Here is a 26,494-nt window from a genome sequence, read left to right as displayed (position 1 = left end):
TTATTGCTATGAACTTTCCTCTTAGAACTGTTTTTGCTACCTCCTATACATTTTGGTACATTGTACTTCCATTTTCAATTGTCTCAAGGTATCTTTGAATTCTCTCTTTATTTCTTCTTTGACCCTTGTGTTGTTCAAGAGCACACTCTCCACATGTTTGTGAATTCTCAAGTTTTCTTTCTGTAATTGATTTCTAGTTTCATACCATTAATATCATTGTGATCAGAAGTGACGCATGATAGGATTTCAATCTTCTTACATTTATTAAGACTTGTTTTGTGGCCTCACATGTGAGCTGTCCTGGAGAACGTTCTGTGCATACTTGGAGCAAAGTGTATTCTGCTGTTTTGGATGGAATGTTCTGTAAATATATCTTAAGACCATTTGATCTAACTAGTCATTTAACTGCAATGTTTCTTTATTGATTTTCTGTTTAAACATCTATCCTTTGATGAAAATGGAGAACTGAATTCCCCTGCTAATGAAGTATCATTGCATTGCTGTCCGTTTTTCCCTTTTGGTCTGATAAAATTTTCTTCACATATTTAAGTGCTCTGATGTTGATTGTATCAACATTCTTAAAAGTAATAGCCTGTTGGTGGATTGACTCCTTATCTTCATACAATGACTTTTTAGTCTCTTATTACAATCTTTGTCTTCAAGTCTATTTTGTCTGACTTAAGAATAGCTACCCCAGCCTTCTTATCCATTGCGTGGACTATGTTTTCAGTTCCTGTGTTTTCAGTTCTGTACATTCATAAAGGTGAAGTAAGTCTCTTCCAGCAACATGTAGTTGGGTCTTTTTGTTTTATCCATTCAGCCACTCTATGTCTTTGGATTAGAGCACTTAATCTGTCTACATTTAAAGTAATTTATGACTGGTATGGACTTATTAACATTTTGTTCATTAATTTCTGGCTGTTTTGTAATTTTTTTCTACCTTCTTGTCTGATTTCCTCTTTTGTGATTTGTTGATTTTTCTGAATTGATATGCTTTGATTCCTTTCTCTTTATTTTTGAATATCTAATATAGGTGTTTGCTTTGCAGTTACCAGGAGGCTCGCATAAAATATATTTTTTATAACAGTGAGTTTTCAATTGATAAGAATTTAAGTTCAAATGCATTCTAAAGTTCAACATTTTTGTTCCCTCTCGCACATGTTTTATGTGTTGATGTTACATTATACATCTTTTTATTTTTTGTAACTATTAACAAATTATTGTATTTATAGTTATATTTACTTCTTTTATCTTTTAAGCTTCATACTGCATTTATAAGTGATTAACTCATCACCGTTACGACATTAGGTTATTCTGAATTTTATTGCTGAGGACACTTGGAGGAAAATTATGTCTTGCTGAAGTTGTAGGGTAAACACTGTGTCCCTCAAGACGAAGCAGTGGAGAAGCTAGATCAGAATCCTCACACTTTCTTTCCAGTTTTAACGACTATAATTGTGCTGGGAAGTCCTCTTCTTCAGCCCCTACTACCATCATACATGTATACACCAATACCTCAGGATTTCTTACAGTTTCTCTATTTATCTTCTCTAAATTTTCTGGGATTTATCTTGGAAGAGAGATTCAGCTTCTTGTTTAGGACCAGACTCTGTTTTTTTGTTCCTTTTGTCCTTTATCTCTTGCTTATATTTTGAGAATTCTAAGTATTGAAAGATATTACTCATATTTATTGCATATTCCATGTCTAAAAATTCAAAAATCCAAAGTCTTTATGAATCTGATTCTGCTCCTTTGTTTATCCCTTGTGCTTACTCATGATATCTTATTTCCTTGTGTGTTGATATGATTTTTGACTGTGAATTGCTCATTCCATTGAAACTTTACCTGTGGGAAGGTGACATATAGCTGTGGTTCTACACATATGATTTGCATTTATTTGTTGATCTACTTAGATGCACTATCAAATACTTTCAAAGCAACACTGAATGAGAAAGGACAATGGAGGATTATTTCTTTTAAATTAAGGGGAAAAACTTCAACCCAGATGTTTTATCCAGTAAAATGGCCATTTAAATAGAGACGCATGATAAAAACTTCTCAAATATATAAAGCCTCAGAAATCAGACAAGCAAATGCCTACGTTAAAAAGGAACAAACTAAAATAATGTTATGATTGAATCACATCTCAATAGTTAAAAGAGCTCTAAATGAACTAAGCAGTGCCTCTCCCAACCCCACATTTAAAAAACAAAGACCAATGGGGGAAAAATCTTCAAGTTTATACTGTTTAAAGAGAAACACCAAAACATAGGGTTATAAAAAAGATAAAAATAAGAAAATATTCCAGGCCGGTGTTATGATTTTAATATCTAATGTAAAGGAAAGAACAGGAATGCTTCTCCACCCGGTTCCAGGGCACCATTCTCTCTGTAGAGTAGACACAGTGAACATAGCCTTTCTTCTGAAATATCTAAATTGCCACCACCTCAGTAAAGTATTGAACAAGCTATTTCTAGGCTCTGAATTATTCCAAACTCTCAGATCCTCTTCCTCACTGCTTGTCGTCTATCTGAGATAAGCGGAAGGGAAGGTCCACACTTCCTAAGTGAAATGTTATACCACCCTGTACTGCTGCTTCACTTTGGGATTTCTGTATTTATCACTAGATAAATGGATAAAGAGCCCAAGTGTGGAAAAGGAAAGGGAAAAGGGCAGAAACAAAATGAAAGATAGAGAAGACAAATACAGAATGACAAACAAGAACTGAGAGAGACAGTAGATATATACAGAGATTTCAGTTAAAAAGTACAGATACATACAGTAAATGTGAAAACAGAATGAAAATAATAGGGAAAACAATAAAATGATGGGAACAGGGATTCTCAAAAGCTCAAAATGCATTGAAGCAATTACAAGTAAAGTAAACTATAGGGCCAGACTGTACAGATGGCAGGTTGTTTAATTATTCTATATTGAAAAATATTTCACTGCTTGAAAGGCCCTTCACGTACATGGTCACCTAACACAAAAGATGGGACATATGGAATACAGACATCTATGTTTCCACCAAAAGTCAAGGGTAACGAAATCTGAATACTTTCTATTGAGGACATCCAGTCCCTCACCCCTCTCCTCTGCAGGATGTGACTCTGGAGATTCTCAAGTAAGCAGAGTTTTCATAGACAGTCCCATTGCTTCTATGAAGTTCTTGAAGGATCCTCCCAAACTATTTCATCTTGGAAGGAATTTTCTGGAATCTAGAGAAAATTACATGTAATTAGGCTAGTGGGGAAATGATTATGAGCACTGTAACCCAAGACATGTGGAAAAACCCCCGGATCACATGCTACATTTCCACCATCCATTCCCTCCCACTCCCAAAACAAGCACTTACATTTTCACACACACAAGACATTTGCATTAGAAAGCTTCCAAAATTTAGTTTACTGTGTCTTCTTTGATCATTTGACCAATGAGTGAATCTGTGTTCAGGATGCTGAATACATAGGAAATCTTATAACAATTGGAGCCCATTTCTATCTTAACACATTAAAATTCTATTAACTTTAGTCATTATAGGACTATCCTTATAATTCTTATGTAATTAAATTATGAAAATTATTGACATCTTAAAATTGAAAATTATAAACACAAAACTTATAATCACACTGAGGAAATCTTTGAATGTACAGCATGCTAATTAAAACATTAAGCAAGGTTGATTGTCATTACTTAGTAATCATTAGCCTCAACCTAGTGAGAGTAAAGGCTTATTAAAAGGAATTTAAAAAGATATTCCATTATTCCTTGGAAAGAGCATAACTTTGAACTCTGAAAATCTAGGTTCACATCTTGATCTTGTTATTTAGAAGCTGTGTCACTTCAAGCAAGGATTTAACCTCCCTGTTCCAGAGTGAGCTCAGCTGTAAAGTAAGGATGTTATTGTCCCTTAAGGTGTTGTAGTAAACAAATAAGATAAAAAATATGAAAATGCCTTACAAATTGTAAATCATTGTGTAAATGCAAAGAATCATTAGCATTTCTAGCCAAAATCATGCTTTTTCTTCAGTCCATTTCCTCAGATCACCTTCAGTCATGCCATGCTGTTGGCCACTTCCTCCTTGAAACGGTCTTCATCAGCTTTTATAAACTGTTCAACCCTGATGTTCTCACATGTCAATGGCCATTACTTTTCTGCTTTTTCGAAACCAAAAGTCCTTTTCCTTAATTCTCTTTTTACCCATTTCCTCTTCAAAATGACGACGGTACTTTGGTGAACCACCAAAGGATTGCCAAAAGTATATCAAGCTCTGAACCCTCTCTCCAAGCAGAATTCTATATTTCCATTGCCATTCCTGACACATCTACTTGAAAATTTACATGTACTCTGGTTCAATAAATCCACTGTTTCCCTCTCCCCAGCCAAAAGTAGCTGTTTTAGTTTCCTGTGGCTGCCATAATGAAGTACCACCAACCGGGGTACTTAAAACAACAGAAATTTTTTCTCTCACGCTTCTGGAAACCAGAAGTCCAAAATCAAGCTGTCATCAGGAACACACTCTCTGAAGGTTCTAAAGGAAAATGTGTTCTATGCCTTTCTTTTAGCCTCTGTTGTTGCCAACAATCCTTCTCATTCCTTGGCTTGTACATTTATCTTTGTTCCAATCTTCGCCTCCATCATCATATGGTGTTCTCCCTGTCTGTGTCTTGTCTCTGTTTTCCCTTCCTAGAAGGACACCATCCATATCAGATTAGAGCCCACGTAATCAAGTATGGCATTATCTTAACTTGATTACATATGCAAAGAATCTATTTTCAAATAAGATAATATTCTTAAGTACCAGGGGTTATGACATATATTTTTTGGAGACACAATTCAAACCATAACAGCAGGTTGTCATCTTTAGCCTCTCCATTTTTAACAAAAGAATCAACCAATCTCTCAGTCTTTAAGACTGGAACCCTTTTTGATTTTAATTGAGATAAAATGACATGTCAAGTTGTATTGGTTTCCAGTGTACAGCATACCGATTCGATACATGTACATACTGCAGAGTGATCACCGCAGTAAATCTAGTTAACATCTATCACCACACACTGTTACAAATTGTTTTTCTAGCATTTGTTGAATTTGGTTGGCTAATATTTTATTGAGAATTTTTGCATCTATTTTCATCAGGGGTATTGGCACATAATTTTCTTTTCTTATAACATTCCCGTCTGGGTTTAGTATCAGGATAATGCTGGCCTCATGAAATGAGGTTGGAAGTATTACTTCCTCTTCTGTTTTTTGAAAAAGTTTGGAAAGCTTCACTCTTCAAATGTTCGGTAGAATTCACCAGTGAAGCCATCTGCTCCTGGACTTTTGTTTGTTGGGAGGTTTTTGATTACTGATTCAATCTTCTTACTAGTAATCAGTCTATTCAGTTTCCCATTTCTTCCTGATTCTATCTTGGTAGGTTGTATGTTTCTAGGAATTTATCCATTTCTTCTAGGTTGTCCAATTTGTTGCTATATAACTATTTAAGTAGTCTCTTATGATCCTTTGTGTTTTTGTGGTATCAGTTTTAATGTCACCTCTTTTGTTTATTATCTTATTTGTTTGAGTCCTCTCTTTTTCTTGGTGAGACTATCTAAATATTTCTCTATTTTGTTTATCTTCCCAAAAATCCAATACCTAATTACATTGATCTTTTCTATTGTCTTTTTAGTCTTTATTTCATTTATTTCCATTTTGATCTTGGTTATTTCCTTCCTTCTCCTGAGTTTTGGATTCATGTCTTTTTCTTTTTCTATGTCTTTGAGGTGTAAAGAAGTTAGGTTATTTATTTGAGATCTTTCTAGTGTATTCATATAGGCATTTATTGCTATGAACTTTCCTCTTAGAACTGTTTTTGCTACCTCCTATACATTTTGGTACATTGTACTTCCATTTTCAATTGTCTCAAGGTATCTTTGAATTCTCTCTTTATTTCTTCTTTGACCCTTGTGTTGTTCAAGAGCACACTCTCCACATGTTTGTGAATTCTCAAGTTTTCTTTCTGTAATTGATTTCTAGTTTCATACCATTAATATCATTGTGATCAGAAGTGACGCATGATAGGATTTCAATCTTCTTACATTTATTAAGACTTGTTTTGTGGCCTCACATGTGAGCTGTCCTGGAGAACGTTCTGTGCATACTTGGAGCAAAGTGTATTCTGCTGTTTTGGATGGAATGTTCTGTAAATATATCTTAAGACCATTTGATCTAACTAGTCATTTAACTGCAATGTTTCTTTATTGATTTTCTGTTTAAACATCTATCCTTTGATGAAAATGGAGAACTGAATTCCCCTGCTAATGAAGTATCATTGCATTGCTGTCCGTTTTTCCCTTTTGGTCTGATAAAATTTTCTTCACATATTTAAGTGCTCTGATGTTGATTGTATCAACATTCTTAAAAGTAATAGCCTGTTGGTGGATTGACTCCTTATCTTCATACAATGACTTTTTAGTCTCTTATTACAATCTTTGTCTTCAAGTCTATTTTGTCTGACTTAAGAATAGCTACCCCAGCCTTCTTATCCATTGCGTGGACTATGTTTTCAGTTCCTGTGTTTTCAGTTCTGTACATTCATAAAGGTGAAGTAAGTCTCTTCCAGCAACATGTAGTTGGGTCTTTTTGTTTTATCCATTCAGCCACTCTATGTCTTTGGATTAGAGCACTTAATCTGTCTACATTTAAAGTAATTTATGACTGGTATGGACTTATTAACATTTTGTTCATTAATTTCTGGCTGTTTTGTAATTTTTTTCTACCTTCTTGTCTGATTTCCTCTTTTGTGATTTGTTGATTTTTCTGAATTGATATGCTTTGATTCCTTTCTCTTTATTTTTGAATATCTAATATAGGTGTTTGCTTTGCAGTTACCAGGAGGCTCGCATAAAATATATTTTTTATAACAGTGAGTTTTCAATTGATAAGAATTTAAGTTCAAATGCATTCTAAAGTTCAACATTTTTGTTCCCTCTCGCACATGTTTTATGTGTTGATGTTACATTATACATCTTTTTATTTTTTGTAACTATTAACAAATTATTGTATTTATAGTTATATTTACTTCTTTTATCTTTTAAGCTTCATACTGCATTTATAAGTGATTAACTCATCACCGTTACGACATTAGGTTATTCTGAATTTTATTGCTGAGGACACTTGGAGGAAAATTATGTCTTGCTGAAGTTGTAGGGTAAACACTGTGTCCCTCAAGACGAAGCAGTGGAGAAGCTAGATCAGAATCCTCACACTTTCTTTCCAGTTTTAACGACTATAATTGTGCTGGGAAGTCCTCTTCTTCAGCCCCTACTACCATCATACATGTATACACCAATACCTCAGGATTTCTTACAGTTTCTCTATTTATCTTCTCTAAATTTTCTGGGATTTATCTTGGAAGAGAGATTCAGCTTCTTGTTTAGGACCAGACTCTGTTTTTTTGTTCCTTTTGTCCTTTATCTCTTGCTTATATTTTGAGAATTCTAAGTATTGAAAGATATTACTCATATTTATTGCATATTCCATGTCTAAAAATTCAAAAATCCAAAGTCTTTATGAATCTGATTCTGCTCCTTTGTTTATCCCTTGTGCTTACTCATGATATCTTATTTCCTTGTGTGTTGATATGATTTTTGACTGTGAATTGCTCATTCCATTGAAACTTTACCTGTGGGAAGGTGACATATAGCTGTGGTTCTACACATATGATTTGCATTTATTTGTTGATCTACTTAGATGCACTATCAAATACTTTCAAAGCAACACTGAATGAGAAAGGACAATGGAGGATTATTTCTTTTAAATTAAGGGGAAAAACTTCAACCCAGATGTTTTATCCAGTAAAATGGCCATTTAAATAGAGACGCATGATAAAAACTTCTCAAATATATAAAGCCTCAGAAATCAGACAAGCAAATGCCTACGTTAAAAAGGAACAAACTAAAATAATGTTATGATTGAATCACATCTCAATAGTTAAAAGAGCTCTAAATGAACTAAGCAGTGCCTCTCCCAACCCCACATTTAAAAAACAAAGACCAATGGGGGAAAAATCTTCAAGTTTATACTGTTTAAAGAGAAACACCAAAACATAGGGTTATAAAAAAGATAAAAATAAGAAAATATTCCAGGCCGGTGTTATGATTTTAATATCTAATGTAAAGGAAAGAACAGGAATGCTTCTCCACCCGGTTCCAGGGCACCATTCTCTCTGTAGAGTAGACACAGTGAACATAGCCTTTCTTCTGAAATATCTAAATTGCCACCACCTCAGTAAAGTATTGAACAAGCTATTTCTAGGCTCTGAATTATTCCAAACTCTCAGATCCTCTTCCTCACTGCTTGTCGTCTATCTGAGATAAGCGGAAGGGAAGGTCCACACTTCCTAAGTGAAATGTTATACCACCCTGTACTGCTGCTTCACTTTGGGATTTCTGTATTTATCACTAGATAAATGGATAAAGAGCCCAAGTGTGGAAAAGGAAAGGGAAAAGGGCAGAAACAAAATGAAAGATAGAGAAGACAAATACAGAATGACAAACAAGAACTGAGAGAGACAGTAGATATATACAGAGATTTCAGTTAAAAAGTACAGATACATACAGTAAATGTGAAAACAGAATGAAAATAATAGGGAAAACAATAAAATGATGGGAACAGGGATTCTCAAAAGCTCAAAATGCATTGAAGCAATTACAAGTAAAGTAAACTATAGGGCCAGACTGTACAGATGGCAGGTTGTTTAATTATTCTATATTGAAAAATATTTCACTGCTTGAAAGGCCCTTCACGTACATGGTCACCTAACACAAAAGATGGGACATATGGAATACAGACATCTATGTTTCCACCAAAAGTCAAGGGTAACGAAATCTGAATACTTTCTATTGAGGACATCCAGTCCCTCACCCCTCTCCTCTGCAGGATGTGACTCTGGAGATTCTCAAGTAAGCAGAGTTTTCATAGACAGTCCCATTGCTTCTATGAAGTTCTTGAAGGATCCTCCCAAACTATTTCATCTTGGAAGGAATTTTCTGGAATCTAGAGAAAATTACATGTAATTAGGCTAGTGGGGAAATGATTATGAGCACTGTAACCCAAGACATGTGGAAAAACCCCCGGATCACATGCTACATTTCCACCATCCATTCCCTCCCACTCCCAAAACAAGCACTTACATTTTCACACACACAAGACATTTGCATTAGAAAGCTTCCAAAATTTAGTTTACTGTGTCTTCTTTGATCATTTGACCAATGAGTGAATCTGTGTTCAGGATGCTGAATACATAGGAAATCTTATAACAATTGGAGCCCATTTCTATCTTAACACATTAAAATTCTATTAACTTTAGTCATTATAGGACTATCCTTATAATTCTTATGTAATTAAATTATGAAAATTATTGACATCTTAAAATTGAAAATTATAAACACAAAACTTATAATCACACTGAGGAAATCTTTGAATGTACAGCATGCTAATTAAAACATTAAGCAAGGTTGATTGTCATTTCTTAGTAATCATTAGCCTCGACCTAGTGAGAGTAAAGGCTTATTAAAAGGAATTTAAAAAGATATTCCATTATTCCTTGGAAAGAGCATAACTTTGAACTCTGAAAATCTAGGTTCACATCTTGATCTTGTTATTTAGAAGCTGTGTCACTTCAAGCAAGGATTTAACCTCCCTGTTCCAGAGTGAGCTCAGCTGTAAAATAAGGATGATATTGTCCCTTAAGGTGTTGTAGTAAACAAATAAGATAAAAAATATGAAAATGCCTTACAAATTGTAAATCATTGTGTAAATGCAAAGAATCATTAGCATTTCTAGCCAAAATCATGCTTTTTCTTCAGTCCATTTCCTCAGATCACCTTCAGTCATGCCATGCTGTTGGCCACTTCCTCCTTGAAACGGTCTTCATTAGCTTTTATAAACTGTTCAACCCTGATGTTCTCACATGTCAATGGCCATTACTTTTCTGCTTTTTCGAAACCAAAAGTCCTTTTCCTTAATTCTCTTTTTACCCATTTCCTCTTCAAAATGACGACGGTACTTTGGTGAACCACCAAAGGATTGCCAAAAGTATATCAAGCTCTGAACCCTCTCTCCAAGCAGAATTCTATATTTCCATTGCCATTCCTGACACATCTACTTGAAAATTTACATGTACTCTGGTTCAATAAATCCACTGTTTCCCTCTCCCCAACCAAAAGTAGCTGTTTTAGTTTCCTGTGGCTGCCATAATGAAGTACCACCAACCGGGGTACTTAAAACAACAGAAATTTTTTCTCTCACGCTTCTGGAAACCAGAAGTCCAAAATCAAGCTGTCATCAGGAACACACTCTCTGAAGGTTCTAAAGGAAAATGTGTTCTATGCCTTTCTTTTAGCCTCTGTTGTTGCCAACAATCCTTCTCATTCCTTGGCTTGTACATTTATCTTTGTTCCAATCTTCGCCTCCATCATCATATGGTGTTCTCCCTGTCTGTGTCTTGTCTCTGTTTTCCCTTCCTAGAAGGACACCATCCATATCAGATTAGAGCCCACGTAATCAAGTATGGCATTATCTTAACTTGATTACATATGCAAAGAATCTATTTTCAAATAAGATAATATTCTTAAGTACCAGGGGTTATGACATATATTTTTTGGAGACACAATTCAAACCATAACAGCAGGTTGTCATCTTTAGCCTCTCCATTTTTAACAAAAGAATCAACCAATCTCTCAGTCTTTAAGACTGGAACCCTTTTTGATTTTAATTGAGATAAAATGACATGTCAAGTTGTATTGGTTTCCAGTGTACAGCATACCGATTCGATACATGTACATACTGCAGAGTGATCACCGCAGTAAATCTAGTTAACATCTATCACCACACACTGTTACAAATTGTTTTTCTAGCATTTGTTGAATTTGGTTGGCTAATATTTTATTGAGAATTTTTGCATCTATTTTCATCAGGGGTATTGGCACATAATTTTCTTTTCTTATAACATTCCCGTCTGGGTTTAGTATCAGGATAATGCTGGCCTCATGAAATGAGGTTGGAAGTATTACTTCCTCTTCTGTTTTTTGAAAAAGTTTGGAAAGCTTCACTCTTCAAATGTTCGGTAGAATTCACCAGTGAAGCCATCTGCTCCTGGACTTTTGTTTGTTGGGAGGTTTTTGATTACTGATTCAATCTTCTTACTAGTAATCAGTCTATTCAGTTTCCCATTTCTTCCTGATTCTATCTTGGTAGGTTGTATGTTTCTAGGAATTTATCCATTTCTTCTAGGTTGTCCAATTTGTTGCTATATAACTATTTAAGTAGTCTCTTATGATCCTTTGTGTTTTTGTGGTATCAGTTTTAATGTCACCTCTTTTGTTTATTATCTTATTTGTTTGAGTCCTCTCTTTTTCTTGGTGAGACTATCTAAATATTTCTCTATTTTGTTTATCTTCCCAAAAATCCAATACCTAATTACATTGATCTTTTCTATTGTCTTTTTAGTCTTTATTTCATTTATTTCCATTTTGATCTTGGTTATTTCCTTCCTTCTCCTGAGTTTTGGATTCATGTCTTTTTCTTTTTCTATGTCTTTGAGGTGTAAAGAAGTTAGGTTATTTATTTGAGATCTTTCTAGTGTATTCATATAGGCATTTATTGCTATGAACTTTCCTCTTAGAACTGTTTTTGCTACCTCCTATACATTTTGGTACATTGTACTTCCATTTTCAATTGTCTCAAGGTATCTTTGAATTCTCTCTTTATTTCTTCTTTGACCCTTGTGTTGTTCAAGAGCACACTCTCCACATGTTTGTGAATTCTCAAGTTTTCTTTCTGTAATTGATTTCTAGTTTCATACCATTAATATCATTGTGATCAGAAGTGACGCGTGATAGGATTTCAATCTTCTTACATTTATTAAGACTTGTTTTGTGGCCTCACATGTGAGCTGTCCTGGAGAACGTTCTGTGCATACTTGGAGCAAAGTGTATTCTGCTGTTTTGGATGGAATGTTCTGTAAATATATCTTAAGACCATTTGATCTAACTAGTCATTTAACTGCAATGTTTCTTTATTGATTTTCTGTTTAAACATCTATCCTTTGATGAAAATGGAGAACTGAATTCCCCTGCTAATGAAGTATCATTGCATTGCTGTCCGTTTTTCCCTTTTGGTCTGATAAAATTTTCTTCACATATTTAAGTGCTCTGATGTTGATTGTATCAACATTCTTAAAAGTAATAGCCTGTTGGTGGATTGACTCCTTATCTTCATACAATGACTTTTTAGTCTCTTATTACAATCTTTGTCTTCAAGTCTATTTTGTCTGACTTAAGAATAGCTACCCCAGCCTTCTTATCCATTGCGTGGACTATGTTTTCAGTTCCTGAGTTTTCAGTTCTGTACATTCATAAAGGTGAAGTAAGTCTCTTCCAGCAACATATAGTTGGGTCTTTTTGTTTTATCCATTCAGCCACTCTATGTCTTTGGATTAGAGCACTTAATCTGTCTACATTTAAAGTAATTTATGACTGGTATGGACTTATTAACATTTTGTTCATTAATTTCTGGCTGTTTTGTAATTTTTTTCTACCTTCTTGTCTGATTTCCTCTTTTGTGATTTGTTGATTTTTCTGAATTGATATGCTTTGATTCCTTTCTCTTTATTTTTGAATATCTAATATAGGTGTTTGCTTTGCAGTTACCAGGAGGCTCGCATAAAATATATTTTTTATAACAGTGAGTTTTCAATTGATAAGAATTTAAGTTCAAATGCATTCTAAAGTTCAACATTTTTGTTCCCTCTCGCACATGTTTTATGTGTTGATGTTACATTATACATCTTTTTATTTTTTGTAACTATTAACAAATTATTGTATTTATAGTTATATTTACTTCTTTTATCTTTTAAGCTTCATACTGCATTTATAAGTGATTAACTCATCACCGTTACGACATTAGGTTATTCTGAATTTTATTGCTGAGGACACTTGGAGGAAAATTATGTCTTGCTGAAGTTGTAGGGTAAACACTGTGTCCCTCAAGACGAAGCAGTGGAGAAGCTAGATCAGAATCCTCACACTTTCTTTCCAGTTTTAACGACTATAATTGTGCTGGGAAGTCCTCTTCTTCAGCCCCTACTACCATCATACATGTATACACCAATACCTCAGGATTTCTTACAGTTTCTCTATTTATCTTCTCTAAATTTTCTGGGATTTATCTTGGAAGAGAGATTCAGCTTCTTGTTTAGGACCAGACTCTGTTTTTTTGTTCCTTTTGTCCTTTATCTCTTGCTTATATTTTGAGAATTCTAAGTATTGAAAGATATTACTCATATTTATTGCATATTCCATGTCTAAAAATTCAAAAATCCAAAGTCTTTATGAATCTGATTCTGCTCCTTTGTTTATCCCTTGTGCTTACTCATGATATCTTATTTCCTTGTGTGTTGATATGATTTTTGACTGTGAATTGCTCATTCCATTGAAACTTTACCTGTGGGAAGGTGACATATAGCTGTGGTTCTACACATATGATTTGCATTTATTTGTTGATCTACTTAGATGCACTATCAAATACTTTCAAAGCAACACTGAATGAGAAAGGACAATGGAGGATTATTTCTTTTAAATTAAGGGGAAAAACTTCAACCCAGATGTTTTATCCAGTAAAATGGCCATTTAAATAGAGACGCATGATAAAAACTTCTCAAATATATAAAGCCTCAGAAATCAGACAAGCAAATGCCTACGTTAAAAAGGAACAAACTAAAATAATGTTATGATTGAATCACATCTCAATAGTTAAAAGAGCTCTAAATGAACTAAGCAGTGCCTCTCCCAACCCCACATTTAAAAAACAAAGACCAATGGGGGAAAAATCTTCAAGTTTATACTGTTTAAAGAGAAACACCAAAACATAGGGTTATAAAAAAGATAAAAATAAGAAAATATTCCAGGCCGGTGTTATGATTTTAATATCTAATGTAAAGGAAAGAACAGGAATGCTTCTCCACCCGGTTCCAGGGCACCATTCTCTCTGTAGAGTAGACACAGTGAACATAGCCTTTCTTCTGAAATATCTAAATTGCCACCACCTCAGTAAAGTATTGAACAAGCTATTTCTAGGCTCTGAATTATTCCAAACTCTCAGATCCTCTTCCTCACTGCTTGTCGTCTATCTGAGATAAGCGGAAGGGAAGGTCCACACTTCCTAAGTGAAATGTTATACCACCCTGTACTGCTGCTTCACTTTGGGATTTCTGTATTTATCACTAGATAAATGGATAAAGAGCCCAAGTGTGGAAAAGGAAAGGGAAAAGGGCAGAAACAAAATGAAAGATAGAGAAGACAAATACAGAATGACAAACAAGAACTGAGAGAGACAGTAGATATATACAGAGATTTCAGTTAAAAAGTACAGATACATACAGTAAATGTGAAAACAGAATGAAAATAATAGGGAAAACAATAAAATGATGGGAACAGGGATTCTCAAAAGCTCAAAATGCATTGAAGCAATTACAAGTAAAGTAAACTATAGGGCCAGACTGTACAGATGGCAGGTTGTTTAATTATTCTATATTGAAAAATATTTCACTGCTTGAAAGGCCCTTCACGTACATGGTCACCTAACACAAAAGATGGGACATATGGAATACAGACATCTATGTTTCCACCAAAAGTCAAGGGTAACGAAATCTGAATACTTTCTATTGAGGACATCCAGTCCCTCACCCCTCTCCTCTGCAGGATGTGACTCTGGAGATTCTCAAGTAAGCAGAGTTTTCATAGACAGTCCCATTGCTTCTATGAAGTTCTTGAAGGATCCTCCCAAACTATTTCATCTTGGAAGGAATTTTCTGGAATCTAGAGAAAATTACATGTAATTAGGCTAGTGGGGAAATGATTATGAGCACTGTAACCCAAGACATGTGGAAAAACCCCCGGATCACATGCTACATTTCCACCATCCATTCCCTCCCACTCCCAAAACAAGCACTTACATTTTCACACACACAAGACATTTGCATTAGAAAGCTTCCAAAATTTAGTTTACTGTGTCTTCTTTGATCATTTGACCAATGAGTGAATCTGTGTTCAGGATGCTGAATACATAGGAAATCTTATAACAATTGGAGCCCATTTCTATCTTAACACATTAAAATTCTATTAACTTTAGTCATTATAGGACTATCCTTATAATTCTTATGTAATTAAATTATGAAAATTATTGACATCTTAAAATTGAAAATTATAAACACAAAACTTATAATCACACTGAGGAAATCTTTGAATGTACAGCATGCTAATTAAAACATTAAGCAAGGTTGATTGTCATTTCTTAGTAATCATTAGCCTCAACCTAGTGAGAGTAAAGGCTTATTAAAAGGAATTTAAAAAGATATTCCATTATTCCTTGGAAAGAGCATAACTTTGAACTCTGAAAATCTAGGTTCACATCTTGATCTTGTTATTTAGAAGCTGTGTCACTTCAAGCAAGGATTTAACCTCCCTGTTCCAGAGTGAGCTCAGCTGTAAAGTAAGGATGTTATTGTCCCTTAAGGTGTTGTAGTAAACAAATAAGATAAAAAATATGAAAATGCCTTACAAATTGTAAATCATTGTGTAAATGCAAAGAATCATTAGCATTTCTAGCCAAAATCATGCTTTTTCTTCAGTCCATTTCCTCAGATCACCTTCAGTCATGCCATGCTGTTGGCCACTTCCTCCTTGAAACGGTCTTCATCAGCTTTTATAAACTGTTCAACCCTGATGTTCTCACATGTCAATGGCCATTACTTTTCTGCTTTTTCGAAACCAAAAGTCCTTTTCCTTAATTCTCTTTTTACCCATTTCCTCTTCAAAATGACGACGGTACTTTGGTGAACCACCAAAGGATTGCCAAAAGTATATCAAGCTCTGAACCCTCTCTCCAAGCAGAATTCTATATTTCCATTGCCATTCCTGACACATCTACTTGAAAATTTACATGTACTCTGGTTCAATAAATCCACTGTTTCCCTCTCCCCAGCCAAAAGTAGCTGTTTTAGTTTCCTGTGGCTGCCATAATGAAGTACCACCAACCGGGGTACTTAAAACAACAGAAATTTTTTCTCTCACGCTTCTGGAAACCAGAAGTCCAAAATCAAGCTGTCATCAGGAACACACTCTCTGAAGGTTCTAAAGGAAAATGTGTTCTATGCCTTTCTTTTAGCCTCTGTTGTTGCCAACAATCCTTCTCATTCCTTGGCTTGTACATTTATCTTTGTTCCAATCTTCGCCTCCATCATCATATGGTGTTCTCCCTGTCTGTGTCTTGTCTCTGTTTTCCCTTCCTAGAAGGACACCATCCATATCAGATTAGAGCCCACGTAATCAAGTATGGCATTATCTTAACTTGATTACATATGCAAAGAATCTATTTTCAAATAAGATAATATTCTTAAGTACCAGGGGTTATGACATATATTTTTTGGAGACACAATTCAAACCATAACAGCAGGTTGTCATCTTTAGCCTCTCCATTTTTAACAAAAGAATCAACCAATCTCTCAGTCTTTAAGACTGGAACCCTTTTTGATTTTAATTGAGATAAAATGACATGTCAAGTTGTATTGGTTTCCAGTGTACAGCATACCGATTCGATACATGTACATACTGCAGAGTGATCACCGCAGTAAATCTAGTTAACATCTATCACCACACACTGTTACAAATTGTTTTTCTAGCATTTGTTGAATTTGGTTGGCTAATATTTTATTGAGAATTTTTGCATCTATTTTCATCAGGGGTATTGGCACATAATTTTCTTTTCTTATAACATTCCCGTCTGGGTTTAGTATCAGGATAATGCTGGCCTCATGAAATGAGGTTGGAAGTATTACTTCCTCTTCTGTTTTTTGAAAAAGTTTGGAAAGCTTCACTCTTCAAATGTTCGGTAGAATTCACCAGTGAAGCCATCTGCTCCTGGACTTTTGTTTGTTGGGAGGTTTTTGATTACTGATTCAATCTTCTTACTAGTAATCAGTCTATTCAGTTTCCCATTTCTTCCTGATTCTATCTTGGTAGGTTGTATGTTTCTAGGAATTTATCCATTTCTTCTAGGTTGTCCAATTTGTTGCTATATAACTATTTAAGTAGTCTCTTATGATCCTTTGTGTTTTTGTGGTATCAGTTTTAATGTCACCTCTTTTGTTTATTATCTTATTTGTTTGAGTCCTCTCTTTTTCTTGGTGAGACTATCTAAATATTTCTCTATTTTGTTTATCTTCCCAAAAATCCAATACCTAATTACATTGATCTTTTCTATTGTCTTTTTAGTCTTTATTTCATTTATTTCCATTTTGATCTTGGTTATTTCCTTCCTTCTCCTGAGTTTTGGATTCATGTCTTTTTCTTTTTCTATGTCTTTGAGGTGTAAAGAAGTTAGGTTATTTATTTGAGATCTTTCTAGTGTATTCATATAGGCATTTATTGCTATGAACTTTCCTCTTAGAACTGTTTTTGCTACCTCCTATACATTTTGGTACATTGTACTTCCATTTTCAATTGTCTCAAGGTATCTTTGAATTCTCTCTTTATTTCTTCTTTGACCCTTGTGTTGTTCAAGAGCACACTCTCCACATGTTTGTGAATTCTCAAGTTTTCTTTCTGTAATTGATTTCTAGTTTCATACCATTAATATCATTGTGATCAGAAGTGACGCATGATAGGATTTCAATCTTCTTACATTTATTAAGACTTGTTTTGTGGCCTCACATGTGAGCTGTCCTGGAGAACGTTCTGTGCATACTTGGAGCAAAGTGTATTCTGCTGTTTTGGATGGAATGTTCTGTAAATATATCTTAAGACCATTTGATCTAACTAGTCATTTAACTGCAATGTTTCTTTATTGATTTTCTGTTTAAACATCTATCCTTTGATGAAAATGGAGAACTGAATTCCCCTGCTAATGAAGTATCATTGCATTGCTGTCCGTTTTTCCCTTTTGGTCTGATAAAATTTTCTTCACATATTTAAGTGCTCTGATGTTGATTGTATCAACATTCTTAAAAGTAATAGCCTGTTGGTGGATTGACTCCTTATCTTCATACAATGACTTTTTAGTCTCTTATTACAATCTTTGTCTTCAAGTCTATTTTGTCTGACTTAAGAATAGCTACCCCAGCCTTCTTATCCATTGCGTGGACTATGTTTTCAGTTCCTGAGTTTTCAGTTCTGTACATTCATAAAGGTGAAGTAAGTCTCTTCCAGCAACATGTAGTTGGGTCTTTTTGTTTTATCCATTCAGCCACTCTATGTCTTTGGATTAGAGCACTTAATCTGTCTACATTTAAAGTAATTTATGACTGGTATGGACTTATTAACATTTTGTTCATTAATTTCTGGCTGTTTTGTAATTTTTTTCTACCTTCTTGTCTGATTTCCTCTTTTGTGATTTGTTGATTTTTCTGAATTGATATGCTTTGATTCCTTTCTCTTTATTTTTGAATATCTAATATAGGTGTTTGCTTTGCAGTTACCAGGAGGCTCGCATAAAATATATTTTTTATAACAGTGAGTTTTCAATTGATAAGAATTTAAGTTCAAATGCATTCCAAAGTTCAACATTTTTGTTCCCTGTCGCACATGTTTTATGTGTTGATGTTACATTATACATCTTTTTATTTTTTGTAACTATTAACAAATTATTGTATTTATAGTTATATTTACTTCTTTTATCTTTTAAGCTTCATACTGCATTTATAAGTGATTAACTCATCACCGTTACGACATTAGGTTATTCTGAATTTTATTGCTGAGGACACTTGGAGGAAAATTATGTCTTGCTGAAGTTGTAGGGTAAACACTGTGTCCCTCAAGACGAAGCAGTGGAGAAGCTAGATCAGAATCCTCACACTTTCTTTCCAGTTTTAACGACTATAATTGTGCTGGGAAGTCCTCTTCTTCAGCCCCTACTACCATCATACATGTATACACCAATACCTCAGGATTTCTTACAGTTTCTCTATTTATCTTCTCTAAATTTTCTGGGATTTATCTTGGAAGAGAGATTCAGCTTCTTGTTTAGGACCAGACTCTGTTTTTTTGTTCCTTTTGTCCTTTATCTCTTGCTTATATTTTGAGAATTCTAAGTATTGAAAGATATTACTCATATTTATTGCATATTCCATGTCTAAAAATTCAAAAATCCAAAGTCTTTATGAATCTGATTCTGCTCCTTTGTTTATCCCTTGTGCTTACTCATGATATCTTATTTCCTTGTGTGTTGATATGATTTTTGACTGTGAATTGCTCATTCCATTGAAACTTTACCTGTGGGAAGGTGACATATAGCTGTGGTTCTACACATATGATTTGCATTTATTTGTTGATCTACTTAGATGCACTATCAAATACTTTCAAAGCAACACTGAATGAGAAAGGACAATGGAGGATTATTTCTTTTAAATTAAGGGGAAAAACTTCAACCCAGATGTTTTATCCAGTAAAATGGCCATTTAAATAGAGACGCATGATAAAAACTTCTCAAATATATAAAGCCTCAGAAATCAGACAAGCAAATGCCTACGTTAAAAAGGAACAAACTAAAATAATGTTATGATTGAATCACATCTCAATAGTTAAAAGAGCTCTAAATGAACTAAGCAGTGCCTCTCCCAACCCCACATTTAAAAAACAAAGACCAATGGGGGAAAAATCTTCAAGTTTATACTGTTTAAAGAGAAACACCAAAACATAGGGTTATAAAAAAGATAAAAATAAGAAAATATTCCAGGCCGGTGTTATGATTTTAATATCTCATGTAAAGGAAAGAACAGGAATGCTTCTCCACCCGGTTCCAGGGCACCATTCTCTCTGTAGAGTAGACACAGTGAACATAGCCTTTCTTCTGAAATATCTAAATTGCCACCACCTCAGTAAAGTATTGAACAAGCTATTTCTAGGCTCTGAATTATTCCAAACTCTCAGATCCTCTTCCTCACTGCTTGTCGTCTATCTGAGATAAGCGGAAGGGAAGGTCCACACTTCCTAAGTGAAATGTTATACCACCCTGTACTGCTGCTTCACTTTGGGATTTCTGTATTTATCACTAGATAAATGGATAAAGAGCCCAAGTGTGGAAAAGGAAAGGGAAAAGGGCAGAAACAAAATGAAAGATAGAGAAGACAAATACAGAATGACAAACAAGAACTGAGAGAGACAGTAGATATATACAGAGATTTCAGTTAAAAAGTACAGATACATACAGTAAATGTGAAAACAGAATGAAAATAATAGGGAAAACAATAAAATGATGGGAACAGGGATTCTCAAAAGCTCAAAATGCATTGAAGCAATTACAAGTAAAGTAAACTATAGGGCCAGACTGTACAGATGGCAGGTTGTTTAATTATTCTATATTGAAAAATATTTCACTGCTTGAAAGGCCCTTCACGTACATGGTCACCTAACACAAAAGATGGGACATATGGAATACAGACATCTATGTTTCCACCAAAAGTCAAGGGTAACGAAATCTGAATACTTTCTATTGAGGACATCCAGTCCCTCACCCCTCTCCTCTGCAGGATGTGACTCTGGAGATTCTCAAGTAAGCAGAGTTTTCATAGACAGTCCCATTGCTTCTATGAAGTTCTTGAAGGATCCTCCCAAACTATTTCATCTTGGAAGGAATTTTCTGGAATCTAGAGAAAATTACATGTAATTAGGCTAGTGGGGAAATGATTATGAGCACTGTAACCCAAGACATGTGGAAAAACCCCCGGATCACATGCTACATTTCCACCATCCATTCCCTCCCACTCCCAAAACAAGCACTTACATTTTCACACACACAAGACATTTGCATTAGAAAGCTTCCAAAATTTAGTTTACTGTGTCTTCTTTGATCATTTGACCAATGAGTGAATCTGTGTTCAGGATGCTGAATACATAGGAAATCTTATAACAATTGGAGCCCATTTCTATCTTAACACATTAAAATTCTATTAACTTTAGTCATTATAGGACTATCCTTATAATTCTTATGTAATTAAATTATGAAAATTATTGACATCTTAAAATTGAAAATTATAAACACAAAACTTATAATCACACTGAGGAAATCTTTGAATGTACAGCATGCTAATTAAAACATTAAGCAAGGTTGATTGTCATTTCTTAGTAATCATTAGCCTCAACCTAGTGAGAGTAAAGGCTTATTAAAAGGAATTTAAAAAGATATTCCATTATTCCTTGGAAAGAGCATAACTTTGAACTCTGAAAATCTAGGTTCACATCTTGATCTTGTTATTTAGAAGCTGTGTCACTTCAAGCAAGGATTTAACCTCCCTGTTCCAGAGTGAGCTCAGCTGTAAAGTAAGGATGTTATTGTCCCTTAAGGTGTTGTAGTAAACAAATAAGATAAAAAATATGAAAATGCCTTACAAATTGTAAATCATTGTGTAAATGCAAAGAATCATTAGCATTTCTAGCCAAAATCATGCTTTTTCTTCAGTCCATTTCCTCAGATCACCTTCAGTCATGCCATGCTGTTGGCCACTTCCTCCTTGAAACGGTCTTCATCAGCTTTTATAAACTGTTCAACCCTGATGTTCTCACATGTCAATGGCCATTACTTTTCTGCTTTTTCGAAACCAAAAGTCCTTTTCCTTAATTCTCTTTTTACCCATTTCCTCTTCAAAATGACGACGGTACTTTGGTGAACCACCAAAGGATTGCCAAAAGTATATCAAGCTCTGAACCCTCTCTCCAAGCAGAATTCTATATTTCCATTGCCATTCCTGACACATCTACTTGAAAATTTACATGTACTCTGGTTCAATAAATCCACTGTTTCCCTCTCCCCAGCCAAAAGTAGCTGTTTTAGTTTCCTGTGGCTGCCATAATGAAGTACCACCAACCGGGGTACTTAAAACAACAGAAATTTTTTCTCTCACGCTTCTGGAAACCAGAAGTCCAAAATCAAGCTGTCATCAGGAACACACTCTCTGAAGGTTCTAAAGGAAAATGTGTTCTATGCCTTTCTTTTAGCCTCTGTTGTTGCCAACAATCCTTCTCATTCCTTGGCTTGTACATTTATCTTTGTTCCAATCTTCGCCTCCATCATCATATGGTGTTCTCCCTGTCTGTGTCTTGTCTCTGTTTTCCCTTCCTAGAAGGACACCATCCATATCAGATTAGAGCCCACGTAATCAAGTATGGCATTATCTTAACTTGATTACATATGCAAAGAATCTATTTTCAAATAAGATAATATTCTTAAGTACCAGGGGTTATGACATATATTTTTTGGAGACACAATTCAAACCATAACAGCAGGTTGTCATCTTTAGCCTCTCCATTTTTAACAAAAGAATCAACCAATCTCTCAGTCTTTAAGACTGGAACCCTTTTTGATTTTAATTGAGATAAAATGACATGTCAAGTTGTATTGGTTTCCAGTGTACAGCATACCGATTCGATACATGTACATACTGCAGAGTGATCACCGCAGTAAATCTAGTTAACATCTATCACCACACACTGTTACAAATTGTTTTTCTAGCATTTGTTGAATTTGGTTGGCTAATATTTTATTGAGAATTTTTGCATCTATTTTCATCAGGGGTATTGGCACATAATTTTCTTTTCTTATAACATTCCCGTCTGGGTTTAGTATCAGGATAATGCTGGCCTCATGAAATGAGGTTGGAAGTATTACTTCCTCTTCTGTTTTTTGAAAAAGTTTGGAAAGCTTCACTCTTCAAATGTTCGGTAGAATTCACCAGTGAAGCCATCTGCTCCTGGACTTTTGTTTGTTGGGAGGTTTTTGATTACTGATTCAATCTTCTTACTAGTAATCAGTCTATTCAGTTTCCCATTTCTTCCTGATTCTATCTTGGTAGGTTGTATGTTTCTAGGAATTTATCCATTTCTTCTAGGTTGTCCAATTTGTTGCTATATAACTATTTAAGTAGTCTCTTATGATCCTTTGTGTTTTTGTGGTATCAGTTTTAATGTCACCTCTTTTGTTTATTATCTTATTTGTTTGAGTCCTCTCTTTTTCTTGGTGAGACTATCTAAATATTTCTCTATTTTGTTTATCTTCCCAAAAATCCAATACCTAATTACATTGATCTTTTCTATTGTCTTTTTAGTCTTTATTTCATTTATTTCCATTTTGATCTTGGTTATTTCCTTCCTTCTCCTGAGTTTTGGATTCATGTCTTTTTCTTTTTCTATGTCTTTGAGGTGTAAAGAAGTTAGGTTATTTATTTGAGATCTTTCTAGTGTATTCATATAGGCATTTATTGCTATGAACTTTCCTCTTAGAACTGTTTTTGCTACCTCCTATACATTTTGGTACATTGTACTTCCATTTTCAATTGTCTCAAGGTATCTTTGAATTCTCTCTTTATTTCTTCTTTGACCCTTGTGTTGTTCAAGAGCACACTCTCCACATGTTTGTGAATTCTCAAGTTTTCTTTCTGTAATTGATTTCTAGTTTCATACCATTAATATCATTGTGATCAGAAGTGACGCATGATAGGATTTCAATCTTCTTACATTTATTAAGACTTGTTTTGTGGCCTCACATGTGAGCTGTCCTGGAGAACGTTCTGTGCATACTTGGAGCAAAGTGTATTCTGCTGTTTTGGATGGAATGTTCTGTAAATATATCTTAAGACCATTTGATCTAACTAGTCATTTAACTGCAATGTTTCTTTATTGATTTTCTGTTTAAACATCTATCCTTTGATGAAAATGGAGAACTGAATTCCCCTGCTAATGAAGTATCATTGCATTGCTGTCCGTTTTTCCCTTTTGGTCTGATAAAATTTTCTTCACATATTTAAGTGCTCTGATGTTGATTGTATCAACATTCTTAAAAGTAATAGCCTGTTGGTGGATTGACTCCTTATCTTCATACAATGACTTTTTAGTCTCTTATTACAATCTTTGTCTTCAAGTCTATTTTGTCTGACTTAAGAATAGCTACCCCAGCCTTCTTATCCATTGCGTGGACTATGTTTTTAGTTCCTGTGTTTTCAGTTCTGTACATTCATAAAGGTGAAGTAAGTCTCTTCCAGCAACATATAGTTGGGTCTTTTTGTTTTATCCATTCAGCCACTCTATGTCTTTGGATTAGAGCACTTAATCTGTCTACATTTAAAGTAATTTATGACTGGTATGGACTTATTCACATTTTGTTCATTAATTTCTGGCTGTTTTGTAATTTTTTTCTACCTTCTTGTCTGATTTCCTCTTTTGTGATTTGTTGATTTTTCTGAATTGATATGCTTTGATTCCTTTCTCTTTATTTTTGAATATCTAATATAGGTGTTTGCTTTGCAGTTACCAGGAGGCTCGCATAAAATATATTTTTTATAACAGTGAGTTTTCAATTGATAAGAATTTAAGTTCAAATGCATTCTAAAGTTCAACATTTTTGTTCCCTCTCGCACATGTTTTATGTGTTGATGTTACATTATACATCTTTTTATTTTTTGTAACTATTAACAAATTATTGTATTTATAGTTATATTTACTTCTTTTATCTTTTAAGCTTCATACTGCATTTATAAGTGATTAACTCATCACCGTTACGACATTAGGTTATTCTGAATTTTATTGCTGAGGACACTTGGAGGAAAATTATGTCTTGCTGAAGTTGTAGGGTAAACACTGTGTCCCTCAAGACGAAGCAGTGGAGAAGCTAGATCAGAATCCTCACACTTTCTTTCCAGTTTTAACGACTATAATTGTGCTGGGAAGTCCTCTTCTTCAGCCCCTACTACCATCATACATGTATACACCAATACCTCAGGATTTCTTACAGTTTCTCTATTTATCTTCTCTAAATTTTCTGGGATTTATCTTGGAAGAGAGATTCAGCTTCTTGTTTAGGACCAGACTCTGTTTTTTTGTTCCTTTTGTCCTTTATCTCTTGCTTATATTTTGAGAATTCTAAGTATTGAAAGATATTACTCATATTTATTGCATATTCCATGTCTAAAAATTCAAAAATCCAAAGTCTTTATGAATCTGATTCTGCTCCTTTGTTTATCCCTTGTGCTTACTCATGATATCTTATTTCCTTGTGTGTTGATATGATTTTTGACTGTGAATTGCTCATTCCATTGAAACTTTACCTGTGGGAAGGTGACATATAGCTGTGGTTCTACACATATGATTTGCATTTATTTGTTGATCTACTTAGATGCACTATCAAATACTTTCAAAGCAACACTGAATGAGAAAGGACAATGGAGGATTATTTCTTTTAAATTAAGGGGAAAAACTTCAACCCAGATGTTTTATCCAGTAAAATGGCCATTTAAATAGAGACGCATGATAAAAACTTCTCAAATATATAAAGCCTCAGAAATCAGACAAGCAAATGCCTACGTTAAAAAGGAACAAACTAAAATAATGTTATGATTGAATCACATCTCAATAGTTAAAAGAGCTCTAAATGAACTAAGCAGTGCCTCTCCCAACCCCACATTTAAAAAACAAAGACCAATGGGGGAAAAATCTTCAAGTTTATACTGTTTAAAGAGAAACACCAAAACATAGGGTTATAAAAAAGATAAAAATAAGAAAATATTCCAGGCCGGTGTTATGATTTTAATATCTAATGTAAAGGAAAGAACAGGAATGCTTCTCCACCCGGTTCCAGGGCACCGTTCTCTCTGTAGAGTAGACACAGTGAACATAGCCTTTCTTCTGAAATATCTAAATTGCCACCACCTCAGTAAAGTATTGAACAAGCTATTTCTAGGCTCTGAATTATTCCAAACTCTCAGATCCTCTTCCTCACTGCTTGTCGTCTATCTGAGATAAGCGGAAGGGAAGGTCCACACTTCCTAAGTGAAATGTTATACCACCCTGTACTGCTGCTTCACTTTGGGATTTCTGTATTTATCACTAGATAAATGGATAAAGAGCCCAAGTGTGGAAAAGGAAAGGGAAAAGGGCAGAAACAAAATGAAAGATAGAGAAGACAAATACAGAATGACAAACAAGAACTGAGAGAGACAGTAGATATATACAGAGATTTCAGTTAAAAAGTACAGATACATACAGTAAATGTGAAAACAGAATGAAAATAATAGGGAAAACAATAAAATGATGGGAACAGGGATTCTCAAAAGCTCAAAATGCATTGAAGCAATTACAAGTAAAGTAAAATATAGGGCCAGACTGTACAGATGGCAGGTTGTTTAATTATTCTATATTGAAAAATATTTCACTGCTTGAAAGGCCCTTCACGTACATGGTCACCTAACACAAAAGATGGGACATATGGAATACAGACATCTATGTTTCCACCAAAAGTCAAGGGTAACGAAATCTGAATACTTTCTATTGAGGACATCCAGTCCCTCACCCCTCTCCTCTGCAGGATGTGACTCTGGAGATTCTCAAGTAAGCAGAGTTTTCATAGACAGTCCCATTGCTTCTATGAAGTTCTTGAAGGATCCTCCCAAACTATTTCATCTTGGAAGGA

The sequence above is a fragment of the Equus asinus genome, chromosome 8 (assembly GCF_041296235.1).
Source record: "Equus asinus isolate D_3611 breed Donkey chromosome 8, EquAss-T2T_v2, whole genome shotgun sequence".
NCBI classification, from domain to species: domain Eukaryota; kingdom Metazoa; phylum Chordata; class Mammalia; order Perissodactyla; family Equidae; genus Equus; species Equus asinus.
The sequence above is the reverse complement of the archived record's forward strand: the minus strand, read 5'-3'. Positions refer to the sequence as shown.